The sequence below is a fragment of the Chlamydotis macqueenii genome, chromosome 9 (assembly GCF_036417535.1).
Source record: "Chlamydotis macqueenii isolate bChlMac1 chromosome 9, bChlMac1.mat, whole genome shotgun sequence".
NCBI classification, from domain to species: Eukaryota; Metazoa; Chordata; class Aves; order Otidiformes; family Otididae; genus Chlamydotis; species Chlamydotis macqueenii.
Window position 1 is genome coordinate 27,475,176 of NC_141564.1, and position 25,582 is coordinate 27,500,757.

The 25,582-nt window shown below is 43.3% G+C and overlaps 2 long non-coding RNA genes across 3 annotated transcripts in view; one reads left to right on the top strand and one right to left on the bottom strand.

Annotated features, from left to right (window-relative positions):
- Nucleotides 1-109: 109 nt before the first annotated feature.
- On the top strand, nt 110-25,475 carry LOC147599753 (uncharacterized). Of its 2 annotated transcripts, XR_015259372.1 has the most exons (6): nt 110-338; nt 531-621; nt 19,935-20,028; nt 20,240-20,297; nt 22,113-22,281; nt 24,681-25,475. It is a non-coding gene; the product is annotated as an uncharacterized LOC147599753 (long non-coding RNA). The 2 variants fall into 2 exon arrangements; XR_015259373.1 differs by lacking the exons at nt 110-338; nt 531-621 and adding an exon at nt 19,118-19,216.
- The window catches only part of LOC147599754 (uncharacterized), a 61,288-nt gene continuing 56,132 nt past the window's right edge, over nt 20,427-25,582 (bottom strand). The window contains exon 10 of the long non-coding RNA XR_015259370.1: nt 20,427-20,829. This is a non-coding gene — a long non-coding RNA (uncharacterized LOC147599754). The remainder of the gene's footprint in view (nt 20,830-25,582) is intronic.

The window sequence follows — 25,582 nt, forward strand, 5'->3', positions numbered from 1 at the left end:
GGGACGGCTTTGGCGGGTGGGCTTTCGCGGGCAGCCCCGGCCCGAGGCGGGCGGGCGGCCCCTGAGGAGCGCGGGCGGCCGCCCGCGCTCCTCAGGGGCCGCCCGCCCGCCTCGGGCCGGGGCTGCCCCAGGAGCTTGTCCACCGAGGCCTCAAGCGCCCCATCAAGGCCAGACCTCAATCCGTAAACGCACCAAGCAACACCCCCCGCACACCCCCCCCCCACGACGAACGGCCGTTGCGCCGGCAGCAGGGCGTTATTGCAGAAAACGCAGCCGCCTGATCACTAAAATCGCTTTTTCCCAGCCTAATTTCGCGGCCTGTTTTTCTACTCGTGAAGGTAACCGGTGCCCGGTTATTTCTGCTCAATTCCCTTGTCGTTCTCGCAGCCCAGCGCTGTGGGATGGGCGGTTTGCATCCCAATTCTGCGCGCAGAGCGTCGTAGCACTGGCTTTTCACTGGCTTATTTCCACTGTTTTTCCTCCTAGATCCTCTTTTACTGTTTTGGTTTGTTTTTTTTTTTTTTTCCCAGAGCTACATCATACTGGTGGTTCATACCCAAATGTGAGGAGCCTACCTTTGGTGCCCAGCTGCTTGCCTTTCATAAATCTCTCTTAAAATACGTAAGTCAACTTTTAATTATACCTCATTTCTGTTATCCCAGCCACTAACACGATCAAGGTTTTCCTATACAGTAATCTGGTCCCGGTTTGAACAGTCACACTGTACCATTAACCCACCCTGGCTTCTTCTGTGAGGCCACGAAGTGCTTCAAAGACCCGTTCTAAAATAAAGATCCCCACTGCTAGCTTCGCTTCAGTTCAACCATTCCCTGTAAATGCAACAGTTCAGCCAAATTCTGATTTATTTTTCAATTTCACATGCTAATCCATCTCTTCTGTATCTGTTGTTAGTAGTATTTTCCAATGGGATGTCATACCAGAATCTTCTCTAGCTTCAACAGAGATTAAACCTACTGCATTAACAATGCACAAACTCATTTGTGTTAGGAAAGAGTTTTGAGTTAATCTGGCATGAACCACCTTGGTAAATTTATCCATGAAAATCAGACAGGCCCATTACCCGAGTCTTTGGCAAATGCCTTTTTTTTTTAACTTTAATTTGAAGTTCTTATGAACTGTGCCAGCCCCAATTCCAGAAAACTTCTGCAAGAGGTTTTTGGGTGTCAGTTCATGTTGTTAGCATTAGATATTTCAAACGGCCAGAACTCTTGAACTCTCTGTCTTCATTAGCCTCTCACACCTTCTCATTTCTTCTCAGGGAGGAAAGAGTTCTGATGGTCACCCAAGTCTGGCAGTGTGTTTGGCCAAATGTAGAAGATAGTGAGTGGAGTTTTCTCCATTAGCTTCAGGTCAACATCCCACAGCCTATGTCCCACAAAGTAACAAACTCCAGCTTTTCTAGGTACACTCTGAGTAGAGGACTGTCTCTTCATCTGCCACCATACACACTAGGTAGTCTCTTTCAAGTCCTGGATCTCAGGTTATAGCCCATTTGTTCTGCTTTCAGTAAAGCATTCTGTTCTGTGGTGCCTTGTGAATTCTCCTTATGTGTGTAACACCCTTGGTTTCCGTGTCTGTGTGCATACAGTGTGCCAGGACTTGCTTTTCTTCTCATGTTCCTTGGCACTTTGTCTTCTGCCTACTTCTTTCTGCGCTAGTATGAGCCTTATTTTGGATTCTGTTTCTCTTTCTACTAGCTCATCCCTCATTATTTCCTGTCCTCGTATTCTTCAAAGCCTTCTAGAGCTTCTTCGTTCTGCATATGTTAGGAGATGATGAACTGTCTGTGCAGTATCCTTTTTCCTCCTTAATGATTTTGAATTCCCATCTGAACTCCACTTGTAATTCTTGGATTTCCCCCAGTATACAGGAGTTTTCGTGATATGACACCAGTTCTGTCAGGCAACACTTTCTGGAGTAGCTTCTACCAGGTGCCCCCTGGAGGATAAAGCGCATTCTTTGTCTTCTGTTTACTGCCAGCTCTTAGCCCTCCCATCGAATCCGTGTTCTTAGAATCCTCTTAGAATCTGTCTTTTCTGTCCAACTCTGACTTTGAAGAGGGAATCAAGACAATCCCCCCACTTCCTCCCAAACAAATTCCCTCCAACATGCAGTCCTTTCTTTCCTGCACCGTCTTCACTGCATGATTTCAAATATACAAATGTTAGAGAGAAAATGTAATGTACGCAATACAAGATCTCTAAAAATGAGTAATATCATCTTAATACCAAATAGCAATGTTAAAACTTCATATTTCAATCTAAGAAATGTCTTATGTCCATGAGAAAGTGTATTTTTGGCATGGGACGTGAGGCGTTGGACCTTAAACCTGCTATTAGCCCGGGAACTATTACTCCTTGTTCTGCAAGTCAACCAAGTATAATTTGATAGAAGAATGGAACTCTGTATTTGAAGAGAGAAGGCAATGCTGCTTTGGCAAGTTAAGTTTCATTTGAACAGGCAGCATATGGATGTGTCTGGCAGTTTTTGAATTACTCACAAGGGTGGATTAAATAGCCAAGGGAAAGCCATGTGGCCGAAGATGCATAATAATGCAATATATTATCCAGCACGACTGTTTATACCAATGAGGTCAGCAGGAGTTCTGGTTTGTTTTGGTTTTTTTTCAGGTTAGTAGGAAAGCTGTAGGGAGGTGAAGCAGCTGGGATTGTATGTGGCATAGATCTTCTATAGAAGATGATGATAATCTTTGGGAAAAAAATTCACAAGGGCAAGGACTAGCTAGCTACAGGGAGTAGTAAAGACTCGAGAGAACATTTGTATATGGATTTTAAAAATTTCTTAATTTTCAGCTGGAAACCATTTGGCCATATTCATCCAATACATTCAGGACAACATATGATGAAACCATTCTGGACAGGAACACATTTTAAAAACACTGTCCTCACACAGATGAGTAATAGGCAGGGTGCCAGAACGTAAGGGTGAGTCAATGCAGCAAATACTTCTCAGTCAGTAAGGCAGTCTGCAGAGGGCTGTTTATCATGAGCAAAGGTGGCACAGTCTCCCCCAAACTGTAATATTTCACATTTTATTTGTTTTGAGATAGTACATTTTAAATATACAATGATATAAGGTAGTTGTGAAGATTCTTAATGGCTGACTATTGGATTTTTGTATGGCGTTTCATCTCAGTAAAACATGAAGTCAAAAGTCTTCCTCAGGAAGTGGCATTTTAAAAACGCGCAAGGGAGCCTTAGAAACAGAGGCCGAGGTTAATTCTACTAGACCTACCCCTATAGTGATCTGTCAAAATTATTACCGGAAAGCGAGTCATCAGTGGGATGAAGTTCATTCCCACTGTATAGGTACATGGACTCGTAAGAAACAGGGTGACACTTTTTTCAACACTGAACAGCTACCAGTAGGCTGTCGAACAGTAGGCTGCTAAGCTGTAAGAACAAATATTTTTCCTGACAGTGCAGTAAACCAAAAAGAAAAGTTATTTTCTCCTAATTTTTACGAAACTACTCTATTACTTTAGTGTCTGAAAATATGCGTTAGTAGAGTGGTCTTCTAATTTAGATAGGTCTGAAATTTAAAATAGCAAAGATGCTATTTTAGAATCCATTAATTTGTCACTGTTGTTCAGAATAAATTGGCATTTGAAATTATAAAATTCTAAATACCAGACTGAAACAGTTATTTGCTAAACCCTCCATTCATGAACTGTGTATATACGAGTATTTTAACATATTCAAAAATGTAGTGAGGAATGGGCTGTTTGGCTGACGGTTAGTGCGGTCTAGCAAAGGAGAAAGGAAAGTTAATAAGAGGTAAAATAAGGGAAGGAGGAGGAACAAGAATGAGCAAGATAAACTGATTCACTAACAAACCAGAAAGATTTCTGAAAAGTCAAGTATAAAAACTGCTACAGCCCATGGCCAGGTTAGCCAAGATATACACAAATAATCCACACAATGGCCTTGGCAGCATTACACTGATAATATTTTTGCAAGGTTGAATTAGTGCTGAACAATATTCTAGTATGCTGGGCACAAACATGCTGATATTTTTATTAAGTGTCAGGCATGCATATATTCCTTTTTTGCCTTCAAGAAAAACATCTGCCACAGTTAGTTAAAAGAAATTCCCACATGACTCCTGTTTGAGTTTCTCTGAGTGTCAGCCGTACGGGACTCTCGTGGTTTCTGTGTGTGTGTGTGCATATGTTCCTGTTTTTTCGAGATCTAGCAAGGACAGATTTAGCAGGCAGTGGTGAGGGCAGCAGACTCCTTTTCAGTGCTCCTGTGTGTAATTCTTCCACACTCTCTCCCTCTCCTTCTACCCTTACACATTTCATTAGGAGGACGCCTTGACAGAGTTTCAGTAGCAATGAGAGCTGTTAGCGGCTTTCTACACTTGTGCTTCTACTGTTTGGGGACTGCAGGTGGATTTACTTATTTTGGTGTTTAAGGATCACGCACCACACATGCAGAAGACGTGTCTTTCACAGAATCTCAGCCTCAGAGACTGAGAGGGCAGAAATGCCATCACAGCTGAGAGACTGAGAGGGCAGAAATGCCATTACAGCTGTCAGAAGACCAAAAGAGACACTCGTCTGTAGACCGTAAGCTATAAAGACCCAGACACTGACCACATGTATGTATCCAGTGAAAATAGTACTAAAACGTTCTGTTTGTTTGTTTATATGATTTTAAATGGGCAAGAGGCAGTCCTTCCCACTGATCATAGCTTAAATCTATATGCCATCCAGACAGGAATAAAAGCTGTACATTAAAAACCCTGAACCCTTACAGAGGTTACACAGGCACGCACCTGCTCACATCTGGAGGTGTATGCATGTGTCTATAAAGATGCATGTTAATAGGTGTATATATAAATTTAAAATTTTAAAGATTCCTAATGATAGCATTAAAGATACAGTGTTTTTTAAAAGAAAATTGTAGGAATTATCAAAGGGGGGTGGACCGTCTCGAGTTCACAGGTTCAGATTTCTTAGCCTTCAGTAACGTTAGGTGATTGTTGTTGACGCTGGCCTGGGGAAGCAGCGTGATCTAACAGACAGGGCATTTGTCAGGGGTCCAGACTGAGGTACTGTGTGTGTGGAAGTCAGTAGGAAAAGTTCAGGTGATTATTTTTTTAACTTCAGTCTTACACCTAAGTTGGTATTTAACTGCAGTGTGGCATTGTACAATTATTTTTCCCTCTTTGTGACTCTTTTTTTCTCTCCCATCTATCAGCCTGCCTTATCTGCAGATACAGAGAAGTCTTCAGGGCTCTGTCTGCCTTTTTTTTTGTGTGTTGAGACCTAAGCTTTGGTCAGGCTATGTGATTCTGTCTCACAAATAGTAACATACTGGCACAATAATGGACAAATGATAAGCAATTCATTTATCATTAGGTTCTTTTCAAATCTGAAGAGAAATTTATGAGTTACTAAAAATTAAACTTTCATGTGTGTGAATTGAGGTTTACCAGTTTGATGTTTTGAGAGTGCACTCCCTTTCAGATGACTCTGGTATCAATATTCTGTGCTAGCATCTTAAATTTTAAAATAAACTGTAATATCAGAAATTCCTTTCCGACACTGTAAAATGTACATTTTCCAATGTATTAAACTAGTGGTACTAGACAGTAAGACATTTATCCAAATTCTTCTTACTTTTAAAACTAATCTAAATTACCACGCACGATCTCAAACCGAACTGAAATGCAACAGTAATTTGAATTTCAAGTCCTTTTGAATTTCAGGCTGCAAGACGTTGACTGCAAGCCCTGCAAGACAATTTCCAGGTTACAGACTGCTGGAGGGAAGGAGGGCGTAGGAAAGGGTAAATGAGTTACCTGAATGTCTAAGCCTGAATTTTTGCATTTATAAAGGCCACTAACTATCAAGAGAACCAGCAAATAGTAGCTGCAGTATTTAGCTTTAGGCTCTTCTTGAAGTCTCATGTGATTGCTCTTTTTTGCCTTTGCAGTCCTCATTGTCTTCTATATGGAAAATAATAGGCACGAAGTACAACAACTAATGCAAAAAAATGAATATGACTAAAAGCTGAGAACAAGTGGAAACTGTTACACACATGGAAACACATTTAAAGTGCAAGCAGAGATGAATAAAGGTCATCAAATCTCATCAGTTGTTGTTAGCCTGCTCCTGACCCCGTCCAGTCAGTGGTGAAACCCATTAAATGTCAGTGGAAGCTGTGTTTTACTTAACTAAGAGACGTTACAATCTAAGATGCGGATTTGTACAGGCCAGCAGACACATCTTTAGCACAACCTGCTCTTCGTCATGGTGGGTACCTTTACTTTTTCCACAGTCTTGTGCTGCACCTGGTCGTGCTGTCTGGCTGGGAGCAGCCCGGGGCAGGACTTTTCCTGTGTTCAGAGTAACGTGTCAAAGAGCATTGTGCACAGCTACAGAATGATGTAAATCAGTTAGGGAAGCTCCAGCATTGTATGGAACAGTTGCCTAAAGAGTGCTGTTTCACCAGGGCAGTCCAAGGCTGGCTGTTAGACTAGTCATTGTCAATTACTTCTGGGCCGTATAAATCCCTCGGTGGTTTTCATCTCTTTGATTTGGCTCCTCTCATTTACGTAGTTGTTCTCAGCCTTGCTCTCTGCTGTGTTTTGAATCATTTGTGGTTTAGAGGCAGAAAAAAGAGGAGAAGTCTAAGTCAAATCTGAGCTGCAAGTCCAGTTTGGAATTGTGGTATGTTCTTGATGCCAGAAAAAAAGTATGTATTTTGAAGTGATTAGAAGTCAACTACCATGTGTTGGTATTATGAATGAATTATTGCTGCAGGAACAACCCTTTTAGGGAAGGCATAAAGCAGAACTGGGTTTGGTCCATAGTTTAAAAGCCAGGAAATAAATCCGGGCTTTAGGATAAATAAGTCAGATCGGTCTGTCTTTTCTTTCCCAGTTTGAACATGAAACAGTTTGTAAACTGTCAATATTTAGTTAATACAGTGGAATGCAATTAAATTTAAAGACACACAACGTTTCTTCAATTTGATGTATAAATAGATTACAACATTTTCAGCATTCCAGTCTCATGATCAAGTGGAACCCAGATGAGGTTTCATTTAGCCTAGTTAAGAGAGCAATGTGAATGGTTTCAGATATCTTACATGGAGTGTAAGCAGTGTGTTTTCTCATCTATTTCAAATTCATAGTGAGCAAAGACTAATGTCAACAGTGGAGAAAATCCACATCTCTTCGATAGACTGTATGTTTTAAATCTTTCTGTTTGTCATGAGTGTATTTTAATGGGACATTTCAATAGTTCATTGCTGAGTGTCCTGGAATCAAGGTTGGTTGTTTTCCTGACTAATTCTTCTTTGAACGGTAAGTAATCACTTTACTTTGTGTATAAATGTTTATTCAGGGTTTTTACCCGCTATATCAATTATGTCTCAGTATTAAAAGCATGAATAATGGCAGGGAATTTATTTTTTAATTAACATTGGATGTTGCCTAAGCAAAAAGAGAATGTACACAAATTTCAGATAGCTGGTCAGAAACTTTAAATAACCTGTGGCATGACTTGATCTACAGTTATAGATCAGTTTGCAGTGCTGAGCTCCTAAAGTGTAGGTCCTTATGTAGTACCTGTAGCATAAGAGGAAGTGTGGAGTAGAAAGATCGTCTGTTTTTAAGATGAGAGCATAGTTCAGAGTAGACATTAAAGCGATTGCAACTCTATAATAATAATATTTTGATGGCCTATTTAAATAGGCTTTCCAGGGAGTCCTGATTGTTAGGGGCGGTGATGTCTGTGCTCTCTAACTGGCTGAGACAACAGTCACTTGGTTCAAATGTGTGAGTTACTCGGGTTCAAAGGTGAGCGCGTATCTGTGCCCCTCGCATTTCACTTCAACACACGCAATGCCTTTTCTTCCCCTTTTTACTTGTTAAGCATGCATTCAAGAGCAAAGATTAGAGCTAGATAAATAAAGGTGTGTGGGAACTTCTACATATTTAGGTTCTGAGTAATTTTTGACTGATCTATTGCTACCATAGCATGCGGGATACTGATTAGCCAAAACTGGTTCCCTGGCCTTTTTCTTTGCATAAATACGCTACATAAAACTTACATTCCGCAACAGCTGCAACTTTTCTACAAAAGCACAAATACTGCTTTTGTAGTGGATAGTGGATTGATGGGTTCTCTGGCTCCAAATGGAAGCTGTATACAAAACAGAAGGCCTCTGTAGTACCTTTGTGGCTAATTCCTGCTTTTCTCATCAGAATGTGCAGGTACGATAAAAGCCTGTGACTTTGCACCTACTGAAACACGCGTGCTGGCAGACACTGAAATGGTGTGGCAAATATAAACCTAAATTCTGTTCACATAAACCTCAGTTTTTCTGCTGTTAGTTTTGTTTTGAAACTTACATAAGTAGTTCAACTGAAATCCACTGAAATAGATTTGTCAGTGAAATGGAGAGATTACTCAGCAAAAATAAGTCTTACAAGTAGACAAGCAATAGTTGTTTGTGATGATCTGCATATTGTATTGTAATTATTATTATTTTATAATGGAACACTTCCATTATGAACATGATTAAAAGAACAGGCACAATTTGTTGTCCGTCGTTGGTGCTGAAGAATTGGTCTCATTTTATATCCATGTGTGCAAATTCAAAACACTTTCAGAGTTCTGTCTTGGGAGCCTGAGGAAAATGAGAAAACAGAACACGTAGGGAAATTAATATTCTGCAGCTTGTCACAGTAAACTGATGGAAGCAGTACAAACTTACTTCTGGGTTAAATGAAAAATATCCTAATACTTAAAAAAAAAAATCGCTACTAGGATTTCCATAATAATCACCTATTTCATGGCAAGTCCTAACAGATTCTGCATTAGGAGTTTGATCAGCAGAATTGTCCTGAAGGTGTTAAATAGTGTGGAAACTCTTTAGTAATAAAAAGCAGTGATATACTAAGCATTTTTATTTGGAGGAGGATTTTTTTTTTTTCTCAGTTGGACTATAAATAAGTCATTCTGTATGGATAAGAATTAGCTTGTAAATTTTGCAAGTTAAGATCACAGGGTGTTTTTCTTCAGGGGCTTATATTCTGTTAAGGCATCTGAAAATAATTAAAGGCTATTGGTACGGAGTGGTCTCCATGAAGAGGAGCTGTGGTCTCTGTGGTGAGTAGTCAGGACTTAGTGACTCCCTCTTATAGAAAGAGAGGGGTGGTGGCTGGGTTTTATTCCAACCACAGTCACACTTTGGCTGATGTTTGAATGAATCTGACAGCATCTGAAGCGAACTGGTAGATGGGCTGCACAATGTTAGCATTGCTCTGCAGCCAACGTGACATCACCGCAGCCAAGTTGAAGTGTGGAAGGATATACCCAGTATATGCAGTAGATACAAACCAGAAACAGAAACAGCAGTTAGGGCTTTGACTTTATCCCAGTGGGAGTCTTGTGGTAGTGTTACTGCTAGTGTCGCTGACCTGCGCAGCGCACACCCAGATGCCCAGACACCCACGTCCTGTCTCCTGGTGCCATGGCTTGTAGCATCCCTGGGGCGGCCAGCCAGTGAAGAACCACAGGGTATCAGAAGCATGAGGTTAGTGTGACTGGGCTGGGTCCGGCACCACGTGTGCACTGCTTCACAACAGGCAAGGCTGGTTGGACACACAGGTCCAGGTATGTTGCACTTGGGGGCTGTGGGGAGTCTTCCGCTTCTTGACACAGCTGCCTGGCTGTTACTGCCGCTGCTGCTGTTCCTAACGCTCTTCCTTTTGTGTGTAATGCAGTAAAAAACCATATTTCCGTTAACTATTACCTTCCCAACGTAGTAGTTGCAGATCTCAGAAGCTCAGCTGGAAGGTCCAAGAGAGAGCTTGTGGCAGGCATTTACCAGGAACCCGATCAGAGGGTGGGCAAAGCAGCACTGTCTCCTACAGCGTTGTCAAGAAGTATCCCGTAAGGAAACAGTATTTCACCTTTGCCCTAACAGAACCGGTTCCCTAATTTAGTACTCTCTCTGTTTCCCCACCCATTAGCATTACAGTAGTTCTAAACCAGATTTATATAGAAAGTGCTAGTTGGAAAAGGGGTAACTGGCTTTCTTTTGTCACTGGTGTCAACAAGCCAGGAGCATGTGAGTCCATTTTACACTGCCTTTTGTGATTGTCAGCAAGTACGTTATACGAGAGAATGGAGAAAATAGTTATCAGAAGGAAATATTTGTTCTCCACTCATGAGAGTAATTCTAGTAAGAAAACCATGGATTCACCTTCAGAGCTTGTTAATGATGCCAGACCAAGCTATGCTATTGCAAAGAGGCAGACATTTTCTTTCAGTTTACTCAAACAAGCAACTATTGTTTCCCCTTCTGCTTAACAAGGTTTTATTTAATCATGCAGTGAGTCTCAGGTACAGCTGTTAATTCTATGTTCTATTTATATCAACAGCATTTACCTTACATTAATGGCTGCAAAAAGTAAATAGTAATGTACTGAGAACATGGAAAACAAAATACGGTTTCTGGCTTGCCACATCTTCGTCACTGAGCATATTTTTCCTTAGTGGTTGCCTTGCTGTGGTAAACAAAGTTAAGGGCTAGGCCATTTTATTAGTAACAATTCCGTATTGATGCCTGAGAAAATTAATTGCTGTCCTTCCTTTTCAAAAGAGGAAGTTGCTGTTTTGCTGCAGCATGACATACAAAGCCATGAAAAAGAAACAAATTTTGATTAGGAAAAACAGATACAGTTATTGATACTAAAAAGTCATAAAAAATAGTTTTGTGACATCAAAAAGTGCAGTTCTTATATGGTTGTTTAGTTAGTGATAGAATTAGAAGCAATACTATGGCTTCCTTATTTGTGGATAAATTTACTGAACAGTGCAAATATCGTGGAATTAAGTCTTGAATTTGCATTGCTCTCTACTAAAAATGTGCGGAGTTGGGTAACTGAAATTAATACTAGCAGGCATACATGAAATGCAGGAATCAAACTGGAAATCCTTGTTCAAGCACAATTCCCATCAAAATCCAGTTTGGAAATAGGTGTCAGCAAGCACTTAACAAGTTTTAGCAATGTCTGTTACCATGAACAAGCTGTTTCTAAATGCTTTGTGCTCTGTGGTGCATAAATTCATGTTTTTTTCTTTAATTAAAATGCACTGCTGATGATTTAATTTAAACCTGAGTTGCTGACAGAGTCTCTGGAATTCTCAAGAAGTTTTTAATTGGGTCTGAAATGGAGCGGAATACCTAGCCAGAGCATTCAGGTATAACATATGTAATAACAGTGGCTGGACCGCAGTGAAGATAACGGGTTCTTCCTGCCTCTCCCATACTATGGCACCGTGCTATGGTTTGGTTTGGGCAGGACATGATGCAGAGATTAAATATCACTCTGAACGCTGCCTGAAGTTGCAGGCATCCAATTGTTATGACTAGTTCTTTTAATACTCTTCCAAATACTAGAAAAAGTGTCAGATGCATTTATTTTAAAACCAAACATGGTTTGGAAAAATAGTAGGAATACAGAAGTGAGTCCTTCTCTAACTGAAGTGAACTGCAGAATTTTCTTTTACTTCAACATTGCGGTCACAAACCTATAAGGATAGTATGCATTCATTTGAGAATGGCTCACCCTAATAAAATGATATATTTGGCAATTATTCTGTGACATATTATCCAGTATCTCCAAGGAGATTTGCTCTGTGAAAATATGTGGACTTTCTCTCTGAATTAGTAAATCTTACACTTGACTGTTCACCCCCTTTTTTTCCACCTTTCCTGCCTTCCTTTTTAGAGACCGTAACAATTTCAACTCACAAAAGCGTGATTCCCTTGAGAATGGTTCTGAAATGCTTTTGGAGTTATTCTACCGCTTGAACAACCCTATTGTAGGTCATCACAAATTTGGCCTGTATTTTTCATTTGTTTTCCTTTTCAGTTTTTATATAATGTTTGAAAATGGGAAAAAAAATCATCTGCTCTACTCAAGTGGTAGACAGACAGAGTTTGATTATTGAAGACCATGCGCGATGCAGATGTCCCTCCTCGGACGATGGCAGGTGTTTGTACTGGCTGATACCCACGCTACGGGTAGCTCCCTCCAACAGCGGATAGTGATGGACACTGTGACGCAGTTTTACTGTGGTCTCTTCACTGTCGGAGGTTTTGGCTTTTTTTCAGCATTAAGCCATGAACAATTTTTAGGTGATACAGACATGCAAAGAGAGGATCAGTTGAAGGAAAAATTTTTCCTGAATTTCCTAGTCATTCAACATTAGCACCTTCCGTTTGCATTGTGATGACTGTATAAAAGCCAGTCTGTGTCTCACTTTTTTCCCGTCGATGAGGCACTCGGATTACACGTCTTCCTATGAACCGGGCACTGTCTAGATCAAAGATCCTCTGGTTTTTTAAGTTTTAGGACATTTCTCCATCTAATTATCTCAGAGCTGACTTTTTTTTTCTTCTCATCTGGTGCCAATAACAAAGGGCAGAGACGATAAGTGAAATCAATATTGTTCTGTTACAGAATTGCAGGTTGCACAATGCTATACAGTGCATCAAACAAAATTCTGAAAGGCGGTCTGCAGCGGTCCTCCAGATCCCAAACGCCTTGGTGGGAAAGTTTGCCTGCAAGTTGCATGGCCCTTGCCTGATAGCCCGTAGTATTTAGAGATGCTAATGAATGCTGGTGTGCGTAAACCAGTGCAAAACAAGCTGAGCACAAGACGTGAACTACAAAGGGAACTTTTCTGAAGGAAAGGATGTAGACTATGAGAAAATGTTGCTGCCAGAGAGTGGGTGGCCCTTGTGCTGTTTCAGCCAGCGCTGCCAGGTGACGGTGGGCACGCTGCTGCTCTCTTCTGCCCTGGCCGAGGGTGACTGGCAAGCAGTGCCCTTCAGTGAAAGACACATAGGGCGTAATTCTTGGTCTGATGCCTATATTGTGCTGCAGTGAATCAGAGTTTCTTCCTAGGGTGATACTAGGGGTGACTGTCCAGTCACGGTCTGCTCTGCTTGGGAGATTGTCGTATCATCGAGTGCACATAGGTGAGAACAAACCAGAGGAGACAAAGGTGATGGTGGAAGTATGATGCTGAAATGCAGAACAACAGTGCAGTGGAACTGTATTTTTGTTCTGTGTAGACCGATATCACGGTTAACCTGTGTAAATATTTCAGTATTTACCCATGCGGTAAAAGACTTTTATAATGGTAAGTAAACGTATAGCATGATAGATTTAGCGTGTGGGAAAGTTCATGGTGAGCTCTGTAAGAGTATGAAGGTGAAGCGATACCAGTGTGCGCGCAAGGAGCAGAAAGGGGGTTCACATTTTTTTGAAATTAGAATGTGCGTGCAGGCATGCTGTTCAAATCAGCATGACAGTATACACATAATAATTTATTTGAAATTACTCTTTTCAAGAATGCTGACATATTCAAATTTCTTAGTCTATAGCTTGATGCCTGGGAAAATACCCACTTTTCTTCCAGTGCACTTCACAGACCCAGGCTTTCAGCACCATCATACACCCAGCTGTTAAAAGAAATATACCGTATCTTCTGTGCCGTGTACTGTCTGTTTCTGTAGTGCTGCTCCTGTGAATGGTATGCAGAGACATTTCAGCTTCTGTTGAAATGTAGTTAACAGGTGGATTTTAGGGGGATTTCCTGGAAGTTGTACAAGGCTTATAAATAGTATCTCCAAATTTTTTCAGATGGTAAAACCGAAACCTAAATTGCAAATGATTTACTCAAAGCTGCAGACCAAGTCAGTGTCCAAAGTAAAATTAAAATCTAGAATTTCTTGATCTCCTGCCTACTGCTGTGGACACTAAACAGTGTGAAGTGTGTGAACTATCTTGAGCGTATATGATAGATGCTGCACTATCTGTTGTTTCTGCATTTGTATTTTTGCAAATGCATTGGCACCGCATAGGATATGGAGGGAAAAGTGATTTTCAGTGTTAAATTGCTAAAGGAGTTTTGAGCCTGTACTTCTTTGTGTGTTCTGAGGCAAGAAAGGAAACAAGGTTCTGCTTATAGCAGAGGTGATGCAGAGCAGAAGCTGGAGATAAAGTTGTGCAAGGAGAAGGGAGATGCTTTCAGTTCCCTCCCACGTTTTCTCTTTCTATCTTCCCCTGTCACATTTGCTTTCTCATTCTGGCTTCCCCCTTTGCATGTGTGGCAGCAGGAGGAAATTTGGTAGATCCCTGGAGTAAGATTCTCCACGGGCAGTCAGTGCTGCTGACTTCCGTGGAGCTGCAGTGGCTTCCCAGAGCTGGTGATCTCCGTGCTCAGTCATCAAAGTTCTGGAGCACGGCACTTTGAGGACTGCAAGCCGAAGTCTTCTGTTGTCCTAGCAGATTGCTAGAGATTTTATGTAAGAATGTGCATTTCAGTCACATCAGCAAAACCGAAAACAGTAGTTAGATCTGGGATTTTGCTTTGGCCGGTATTCACAAAGATGCACTGTGGGCCGTGAAATAAAGCCAGTGACAGGAACCTGACAGAGACTTGCGTTATGTGACAAGTTGATGTGACTTCACCCTGTAGAATGTGTAATGGGTGTTACTTCCTTCCGTGACTCATAGACAGTTGCACGTAGATAGGAACCTTGTAACCCCGTTTTCGCTTTGTAAGTCACTAGACTTAATACCTTTCGTCTTGCTGAAATACTAAAATGAAAAACCACACCCTCACAGCCGCGCTGACCCTCATTCCAGCCTGGATGAATTCCTCTCTGCAGTAGTTACTGGCACTAGCCCACTCAGCTGGAAAAGAAAAAGCTTTATGACAGAGCACTGATGGTAGGATCATGACTACAAGACAATCCTTCATTTATTTTGAAGTTATGCTTATAGAGCATAACACATGGTAAATTAAGCCATTCGGGGATCTACAAACACAGAGCAGAAAAATCTGAGTAGCATATAGCATAGCAACATTCTGGTCTGTAAGGAACCGATATACACAGTATGCTAATTCAAACAATAGCAAAAAGTTTAAATGATTAAAGCAATCAGAGTCTGATGCCACATCTGGATGGGTGCAGGGGCAGAGACGAGCATTCTGCAGTTTTTCCCAGATGACGCAGAACCTGAATTACAAGCTCACACCAGAGCTCTGATAATGAGTAAATGTGAAAGCATTTCTCCTCAGTCTCCTCCAAGCTGTGTTGCAAAGAAAAAGTATGAGAATATCTTGGAAGGCGTGGAAGTTAAAGATGCATTAGAGTTTTATGAGCCTATTTTCACAGGTTCTAAAGCAAGAAGAAAGGAGGAATTTGGCAATGTTTTGCTTCATAAGTTTTATGAGTATTAGAAGAGTTTTTTAAAAATTTACAATAATGCATTGTATAGGTGCTTAGAAGAGAACAACAGAGGCAAAGAAATTTGATCTCAGGAGTGCTTCCAAATTCACTAAATGTAATGCAAGACAAACCTTGTTCTTAATTGTGCTGGTATGCATCTGAAACAACTGCATTATCAAGTAGAAGTAACCCAGAAATTGCGTACAGTCTGCGTCTGTAAAAACTGACTTCTGGTAGCACAAAGGACCTGAGAAGTACCCAGTGGCATTCATGAAAATTGGATTTGCATGTCAGTTGCTTCAATTTCCTACATTTACCTTTTCCACCACAGTTTTTTTAACCATATGCCAACTACCCACCAAAATTTGATTACTCCCCCCAAAAAAGGCCCAAGAAAGGAAATGCCATAAAAATATAATGGCTGTATATTCCTATTTTATTCTCCTCACTGGCTCCTTGAAACCCACACTTCTATATATAGAGAAAATCACCTCTGCATAAATACGATCCTTGCCTTGAATTTGTATGAGCTTTTGAAGAATCTGGACTTCAGTCCCTAATAAGCCGTGATAGTCTAAGCTAAGTAACAGCAGTCCTTACTCAAGCAGAGCCACCCGTGACGCGAGGCATTGCCTTTGTGCTTGAGGGATTCCCGTCGCAGTAGCCACAGTCTGAGTCATTATCACTGGAGAAAATGTGCAGAGCTGCCACTCGGAAATGCTGGGGCTGGAGCACTGGCCCTTAGCAAAGTCAACAAGGACAAATGCAAAATCCTGTGTCACAGCTGACCTGGCTCGGTGCTGTGTTCCTGCGAGGGTCCAGAGCTGCAAAAATCTGTCGCAGCAATGTCACTGCAGGCCTGGACGCTTGGTTGGACTCGCGGTTCTTCAGGAGGACAGCGTGAGGGAACGGAGAGGTAGACCTGAGAGGGGAACAATATGGGAAAGAGCACACATCGTGGGCTGGCTTCTCCAGCTGCTGCCGTCCTCTTTTTAGGGAGTTTCTTATAAAAACCCCTGAACAGTGAGGGAGGTTTAATGGCTAGCGCTTCGATGCCTTATTCTGCTGAAACACGGCGGATGGTAATAAGAGGTTTTGGCGTCTTGTGCGGTGGCTTACGAATGGCACTGGGAATGAGGAAATGTGCTCTAATCCTTGTATGGACACATTCATTCAACGATATCAGTGCATTTCTTCATCTCATTACATCACAGCCACTCCGTTTTCGAAACAAGGCTGATGAATATCCAGCATTGTTAATCATCTTGAGATCTGCAGTTATAAAATAACAACAGCATAGGCAGATTCGGGATGACAAATGATCCACATGTGGTTTCGTGAGCCTGGCCTATGGCAAAACCTGCATCGTGCCACGACCGTTCATTCGATAGCAGGCAGCAGCTGCTAGGCAAGCACTGTAGGTTACGAAATAACTAGTACTCAGAATTGAAAACTGTGGAAAGATTTATCAAGCTCACCACAAGACCTCTCTAAAGACTTCCTCAATTTCTTGCTTGGAGAGCATTTTAAATTAATCACCACCACCATTATTTTTATGTTGCCGATTCCCAGAGCCCTGTTCAAGTTTTATGCACTGAAAACAGCAATTGTGTTATCCACGTAGATCTTCAGAAATTGACTTTGTCATTTGTTTGTGACTCAATATGTATGGTCATTTTGTGGATGTGAGGGTCTGGCCATAAATACACAGAACTCATTATCAGGTATTCATCACTGCCTTATCTGCGTACTATCTAGCTTAACTTTTCACTAGCACTTACAAAACATAATTCCATAAGAGCTTTTTCTCATGACATGAGAATGTTCATGAATAAGGCTTATTCATGGGAGCAGGATTGACAGGGCAGGGCCCAAAGGTAGCAAGTATATTGAAGTTCTGCAGCTTTTGAAAAAGTGAAGTAGGAAACTTTATCTCTGAAAATAGGTCCTGAGCATATAATCAGTGGCAGTCTCTGAGAAGATGACCCATTTGCAGTGAAACATGATCCAAATGGGTGTCAGAGCCCCGTTCGCCATTCACCACCATTAACTTCAACTCTCACGCATGGCGTGCTAAGGAGAGTCCAATGTTTTTGTGTTAAACTGGAGGAGAAGGGATGCATTCCTGTTTCTAGGATCAAGACCATCCAGCCTTTAAGACATTGTCCAGTGGCGTTGCACGTGACAACCTGACAGTGTGGTGTTCCAGCCCCTCTCGTCTGTTGCCCGCTCGTGCCTCCGTGCACAGGGTGGCTTTACAGCGTGCCTGCAGCAGCAGAGCTCTCCAGTGCCGGTTACAGCGTGGCTGTCCATAGAGGTACACGCAGCAGAGCCCGCTGCCGGGGACGAGCTCCCTGCCCCTCAGAGCTGGGTTCACCCGGCCAGGCGCAGGGCTCGGTGCGGGGCCGTTTCCACTTCAGACAGATGATGTTGCAGCAAGCTTGCTTACAGAGAGCAGAGGTGTGCAAGACAGAGCCCAATCCCTTGGATATTGCCGAAGTGAATAAAATCTACAGGTATGCTTTACCCATACCAATTTTGAGCAATTCCCATCCTTACTGCAAACCTCTGTATGATACACCATTTGTTTGCTTAACCCAGGCCGTGCCTTTATAACCGTAACTTTGTTTTGCACGCATGTGCATGCCTCTAAAATTGTCTAGTTCTGTCTAAGAAACATATGAAACCCATCAGAATGATACTCACTTGGGGAACATGTATTTATACCTTGGACCAGACCAAATCTATAAACCTTAGGGGTGTATCGTTTAGCTTTCATCCAAAGCTTAATTTTATTTTCAATTCTGTTGATGAATTTACTGTACTGATTTCAAAGTCATAGGGCATGGTAGCTGGATGGCTAAAATTTCTTCAGAAAGGGGATTGTGTATTTACAAGGATAACAGTAATATTCAGAGTGACATCAGTAAGAGTTATAACAATAAGCAAAGGAGTTTAGTTAAGAATTAATTCATTACCACACAGAATAACAAATGAGGAGTGGGACAGTGTGATTCCTCTGTGGAGGTTTTGCCTAAGGAAGTTTTGCATAGCTGCCTCCCACTATCCTGCTTTCCTCTCCCTCGCTGAGCACCGGGGCTGGACACAGCACACCCTGCACATCGCTTTGCAGCAGCAGACCTCTTTTGCCCACCAGCTGGACAAACACCAAGCGAGTGTGGTCTCTAAGACCTTGCAGTCCCTCATAAGTACGGTATGGTTTTACTAAGGAGCGTGAATGGCTATGGTAAAAATGCAGTGAAGACCAGGCATTTATGGGTTTTTGGAGATATATACTGTGAGCTCAACTGTTTCACACTGTGGGAAAACAAGTGTGCTGGTTCTCTGCTGCATTCTTACCTTGAGATTGCTTGTGCGTGTTTGTTCCTTCCAGTTTGCTCTTCCAAGCAGGGCAGACAAGCCCTCAGTTCCGTCCTCCCAGAGCAGGAACAATGTGTCATCATGTTTTGCGGTGACTTTGTAATGTGGAGAAACTGGCATGGGGAGGAGATCACACTTGTTCTGTTTTCTGACCTGGAGGAATGCAAACCCACTGGCCTCATATACATGCAGATGTTGGCAGATGCTCTTATTCATGCCACTTCATAATTGAACATTATCCTTAGCCCTTACACTGCATTGTGCAGTGCAGAAACTAACAGCAAATAGTCTTACGAGATGCCACCATTGCATCAAGAATAAAAGCAAGCTCCTCAGGTAGGCTGACCTTGACTTGAGAGGTGGCCAAAGGTGGACCAGAGTCCCTCATTCCCTGGGCAGGGCCATGAGAAGGGACCAAGAACAGAAAACCTGGCTGCCATGTTAGATACTGCAGAGGACACTTCAGTGAAAATGTGTGACAGGCAACGGAGTCTCTAGAGATGAGCACCTGAACCCAGGTGAGCTGTGGAAAAATCCTCTTGAAGATCTGAGACGCCAGTTACCTGGCTCCATGCAGCCATGGGAGCCCCCATGGAAGGTGCTGTGTGAATTCCCTTTGACATGCATTCATTCCTGGTGGGACTTCCACAGGAAGGCTGCAGCCCACAGCCTCAAGAGTGTGCAGACTGCATGTGCTGTCTTAGCTTAAACCTGCCTTCTGCATGCTCTGATGCAGCTCAGGTTGGCCCCAGAGGCAAATCTGTGGCATCCCAGTTGAGCAGGGGTTACTCCTGAAGAGGACAACAAAGTCCTTTGTTCTGTTTGGGCAGGGAATAGGTTTCTGAAGAGGATCCGTCTCTGAACAGTGCATGGAAGGAACAAGCTGTCCATCCAAATTATTGCTCTCACAGTCTAGGGCGGTGGGAAGTTGGTATTAACCTCTATATAGCCTCATTTTCTCCTATAAAATTGGGTGCTCGGGCAGCATAAGCTGGGCTTGAAAGGTAGAGTGTGCTTGACTTTGGCTTGTCTAACCCTAGTAGTCTGCAGTACAGGTAGCTGAGAGAGGGTGCCAAGGGTCCTCGTGTGCTCGAAGGAGACCTTCAGCGGCATCTAGGGTAGAGGCAAGTAGCTGTAGACTCCTTGGTGGCGATCGCTTGTACTATAAAAGAAAATTACAATCCCTGAGTAATCCTATTAATTAATACAATTATTTATATTCTTTCTGATGTGCAGAAAGAGGTTCCACCAAGAATGCGGCTGAAAGAGCTGCCTGCTGCTGGTGCACAGAGGATATTCCGGGATAGGAAAAAGCACACGGGAAAGTCAGGTTGGTTGCATCACCCTCGGCGTGAGTGAACGGTGGTGACACGCACTGGTCTGAGCTGGTCTGGCAGAAGGGCTGCGTGCTCCCGGCCGGGGCTGGGCTTGGGTGGAACAGCCTGTCTCTGTGTGGGTTGTTAACGCTTGATGATGGTGTGCCCCTTAAATATTATTTTCCAGTTGAAACAATATCTGAGTCTGTTTTTTCTTGAAATCAGTTTCCTTCCTCTGGTGAGGCTGGGTGAAAAGCTCTACAAGCAAATAAACAACGTTATGGTATGTACACATTATGCTTAAATATAAATTATTTATTAGTATTACTTCAGCTACAGTAAGTGAAATAATCTCTTACAGAAAAATAAAATTTATATAATTACTATGGTATAGCCAGAGGGAAGGAAAAGTTGTTTCTGTGCCAGCAACAGTGTTTTTGTTTTTCCATAAAAATTCACTTCCTAACCCAGTTCAGTCCCCGCTGATGAGAGAAGTCTAGCGAGCGGAGAGGAGCAGAGATAATTAAATGTTTAAGGAAAAGCTCTGATGAGGATGATTTAGAGAGTAAGCAGCATGATAAAAGACCTGTCCATTATGACTACAGGTTATTATCTCCTCCCAAGCCAATCTCTCAACCCAAAGAACTGTATTTTCAAATGCCTTTGAAACAATGAGAAAACATTATAAGGTCGGTCCCTTTGCGTGCTACGGCTTCATGAAGGACACTGCTGTATGGTCACAGGTGTGTCTGTGGCACGCTGTCAATTGTCCCGCTTCACTTGGACTGCAGAAGCTGGTTCAGATCTGTCTTGGGCTGTAGTAGTGAGAAAAAACCAAACAACTGTTCTTGCCTTTGACATTTTAAGGGCTTTTTAGCAAAGCTGAATATCCAGACAAACCAACATTACTTTGCAAGCTTCTGTGGAAAATCGCCAATGGTAATATGGCCAGAGACAATTATAAACACGGAAAATAAACAAAACGGTCATTTTCTAAACATGCTTCCAAGGTCCGATCATTTGCTCTGCATAGCATGCATTTCAAAGGATTCATAGGTGTGCTATGAAGAATAAATCTGTATATATAGCAAAATTAAAAGATAGGCCATAGTTAGATGCAAAAATAACACTTGTGCGTTAGGAATGAATAGCTGGGGGTCACTGCTCCACGGCGCCTGTCCACAGGAGCCGAGCTGCTCACTGCAGCGAGGAGAGCCGTGGGAGCAGAGCGACGTGAAGCCAGGTCCAATTTTTGTTTGCTTATTCTAGCATAGATCCTCCTTAGAAAAGCAAGAAAAGGGCTCTTTATTCCTGCAAAACTTGTGGCATTATCCTCTGTAACCCTCAGGAGCATGGGGAGTTAATACCAGAACCGCAGCTGCTGCCAGCCTGGCCGCCCGAGGAGCCAGCGCAAACCCGGGCGCTCCGTAACGCAGCGCTGAGCTACGCGCAGCCCCCAGAACACCAGGGGCTATCACTGCAGGAATAAATCCTCTTTCTTAGAAAGAGAGGCCTAGAATTTAGGGGGGGAAATTAAAAGGTTTGGTCATGTTCCCGCTGAAGCTGCTTGAAACGCATAAGAATAAATTATCTAGGGAGCATGCCACAAGCCTGACAAAAGCTGGCAGGTTTAATTAACAGCCTCTATTCAGCTGTCAGAATCCAGTGGGTCTGCTGACAAGACAGAGAGATGACAGACCAGCCTCTAGTAACATCCTGTGTAGATGCCTTCAAGGTAGTAAAATACATGTTTAAAAACATATACTTAGTCATCTGTGCAAATCTTGAAGTCTTTCACAGATGCCCAGATGCAGATTTGTATCTCAATTGCAGATTTCCTTGAATGAGGCACTCAATTCAACTCCCTGAAACAAGTCCAACCTGACACAAAAATGATTAATTATTGAACAAAAAGGTATCATCACGACCATCTGTGAATAAAAAGAAGGGGGGAGTTTCACCGCTGGAAATACAAAATTCACAGTTGTAAGGTCTAATGTGTGGGCATGTTTTTTAATTAGCCAAATGAATAACAGATTTCAGAATTGCTAAAATGACCACTTGACATGGGTTTGGGTGCTGTTGTTTTGTTTTACAGTGACAGAGATTTCTGCAGGAGAAAAATGCAGAATCTCAGCCCAAGATCTCACACTGCGGAGGTCATGTCTTCAGCCTCACGCTGTGCCACAACTGGCTGCCTGCTAGGGAACGTCACCGAAATGCGTGCAGCGCCAGGGAAAGCACATCAGCGCCTTTCACTCACGCAGGTATGGCCGCAGGGATTTCTACATGGCCGTTTCTGACGGCGAGCGCTCAGCTGCTCTGCAGAGCTCCCGTTCATAAGAAACCACACTACTGCTTGTGAAACACACGCAGTGTCGTGTACGGGATAGCGATTACGTCTGACCAGACTAAACCTCACGGCATCAGCACTATCTCAGAGTCGGCGGATGCCTTACGGTGGGTATGTTCCTGCTTCCTAATGGAGCGATGCACAGCGGAGCTGCACCCGAGAGCAGTCCCGTCACAGGGGAGGCTCCGAGCCGTCAGCACCCCTCAACTGCCTTCTTGCTTTGGAGGAGGTTCTTGTCTGGAGAAGGCCCCCTCAATGTTGGAGCCCCTAAAAGAGCTTTTCTTTGTGGGAGAAGCAGATCTGTGGAAATCCGAAGGCCAGCCTGGGGCTCCCTCATTTCAGGAGGAAGCTGTAGAGCCTTTGGGAAGCAGCCTATACCTGTCTTCTGCAGGCTGTGGAGGAAAGTTTATCTGTGTCTCCTGACTGTGTACGAGTGATGTGTACTAACCCTGTTTGTGGGTAAACACAGTCGAGCGCGCTTCCAGCGTAAAGGAGGTATGGTCAGCATGGCAGGCTGAGGGAGCAGAGCTGAGCTTCAGCTCCCAGCTGAACAGGTCTGGTCTCCACTGCTCGCACACAAGGACAGTGGCTGTGCCTGACTCGCACCGCAGCTGAGTATGTAGCCAGTGGTAAGCACACTCTCGGCAGCAAAGAAAAAGCAAGAAAGTGAAAAGCGACTGAAATAGGCCTTGAGGTCAGTACTTCAGTCTCCATATCATCCCTGTGAGTGAATTCATATAACCTCAGCCCATCAATTTTCTTTCATCTGCATACCCTGCATCATCATACAGGGTAATACAGGGTCTCCCCGCGCACACACCTGCCCTGCATGAACGCCTCTTGTGCAGCGGCTGGGAGGTTGTGGAGGCTGTGAGCCTGTGGCAAAAAATAGGTGGGTCTGGTTTCCCTAGTCGTCGTGTTCAGTATTACACATGCCGTGATGATGAAGCGCTGTAACTCATGAGTCTGCTCGCATTCACTGATAAACCGGTCATGCAAAAGGCTCTTTGGAATAGGAATTCAGCAGAAGGCATTTTACATCTGTCAGAAATAATTCAAGGGTGTGGAGTGACTCACTGGGAACTGCATGAATAATCAAGACTTAATTTTCAGTTAGACAAAGCCATGAACTTTTGTCTGGCACATCAGTGGGGAACATGTTCCTCTGGTAAGGGATGGTGTTCTGGGGACTGATGCTAACAAAAATACCAGAAGGGGGGATTTCTTTGGATTAAAACAGACTGACCAGTTTTAAAGTGCAGTTTTGTGTATGCCAGTATAGCACGGATGTTAGACTGCAAAGCTCAGAGCAGACTGAGAAAGCAGGCAAGCCTTGCACTTGTGTGTGGTCAGAAGAGTTTCTGCTGTGATCAGCCAAGTGATATCACATCTCAAGGTGTGTCAGTTTCCCAAATCAAACAGTATTGCAGTGAACCAACAAAGGACATGCACAGCCTCAAAGCAGGCGTGGGTTGGGATCAGTCCCAGAGAAAAGCCCTTTCCCACCACCAGGTCATTCTTCCTCAGGAAGGCTTGCAGAGCACCTGCCCTGCAGCAGGACTGCAAACCTTCACGTGGACAACAACGGGGGCTTCCTGCCCAAACAGCTTCCAGCTCCTGTGCGTCTCCATCCCTCGTCCCGGGCATCTCTCCTAAATGAAGCTTTTTTGTGAAGGGCCTGAAGTGCATCTGTCAGCAACATCTTATATACCGTCAACAAGTTCTCAAAATACATACCTTCACTTGGCATGACCCTCAGATCTAATCGTCAGCAGGACCTACGTGTGCAGAGGGGGGACTGGAGGAAAACGAGGGTAATCAGTGCAACATCTTTCCCACCCAGAGCCTGGGGACACCTTCTCTACCTGACAAATCTAACAAAATCTTCTGGAAATATCACTGCTTAGATTTATTTATTTTTTCCAGAACAGAATACTATTTTAATTATAATCAGGTAACATGTTTGGTCAACAGCTAATGAGTCTAATTAATGAACAGAATTAATACTTTTGAGAAGCAGTTGATGCCAGGTAAACCTTAAAAATAACGGATGAAACTAAAAATCAAGGCATAAAATTTGAGACTAGAACAGAAAAATGGGAAACAAAATCAGCCTCAGGTGAGCATCTCGCTATTAGTCAAGGCCTCAGCTCTTTCCCCTGCCCCGGTAAGAAGCAGAGAGCCTTGTGTTCCAAAGGAGTGCCAGAGTAACGATTTCCCTTGCCCTTGGCAAGGCTAGAAAGTTGCCAGCCACTGCTGGTTCTCACTTGCTGTATGGAAATGATGAGCTTGATTTTTATTTTTTTTTTCTAGACTGCAAATCAAGCAACAACAGGAGTTGTGCCAGCCTGGGGTTTTGATTTGCTGTGCCGTGTAAGAACGACGAGACGGGGCGAAGGTGGGATCATTTTTCGGCTAGCCTGTGCCAAGGTCCGGAGTCAAGGGACCCTGCAGGGCCAGGTGCTGCGACGCACGGCGTGTTCATCAGAGCTGCCAGGTGCTGCGTGCCCTGGAAGACAGAGCTGTCTCTGTCACAGAAACTCTGAGAGCTGGAAATGTCAACTTGGGAACTGGAGACGCGGTAAACGGAAGAGATGGTCGGAAAAGCGTTATAAGCTGAGAAAAGGCTGGGAGGAAGCTTCCAAGTGCTGGTCACAGGCCGGAGAACAGAGTGATGCACAAGTGATGCACAAGTGATGGACATCAGCTGGTGTTATGTGTGTGGTGTGGTCCAGAGGTTGTCACTATAGGTCAGGTATTTCTAACACTTTCTTTATGTAAGTTGTAAAACACTTCCCAAAAGTACTTGTTAGGCGACCGGATAATCTGCCCTTGATCTGTTCTTGCAAGGACAGGGCTAAATTCGTCACGATTACAACTCAGCAGCACTTCATAGGACTACTTGATCCCACATGAATGAGACAGACAGTGAGCGTGAGCTCCGAGAGCGCAAGTCCATGGAGAAGGCATGTCTTGGAGCAGGGCAAGGAATGCAGAGGCGTGTGCTGGAAGGTGTGGCAGGTATGTGTGAGCTGTTAATGACTGTGCTGAAGAAATCCTGGTGATAACAAGGTGAAGGAGTCCAAGAACTGGAGCACAACCCGTGCTTTGGTATCAGCTGAAGGACTGATCTGCAGCCACAGCAGCTGGTGCAGATTCCTGGCCTGGAAATGCCGTGCTGCAGCAGCAATTCTGAATCTCACATGCTAGCAAAA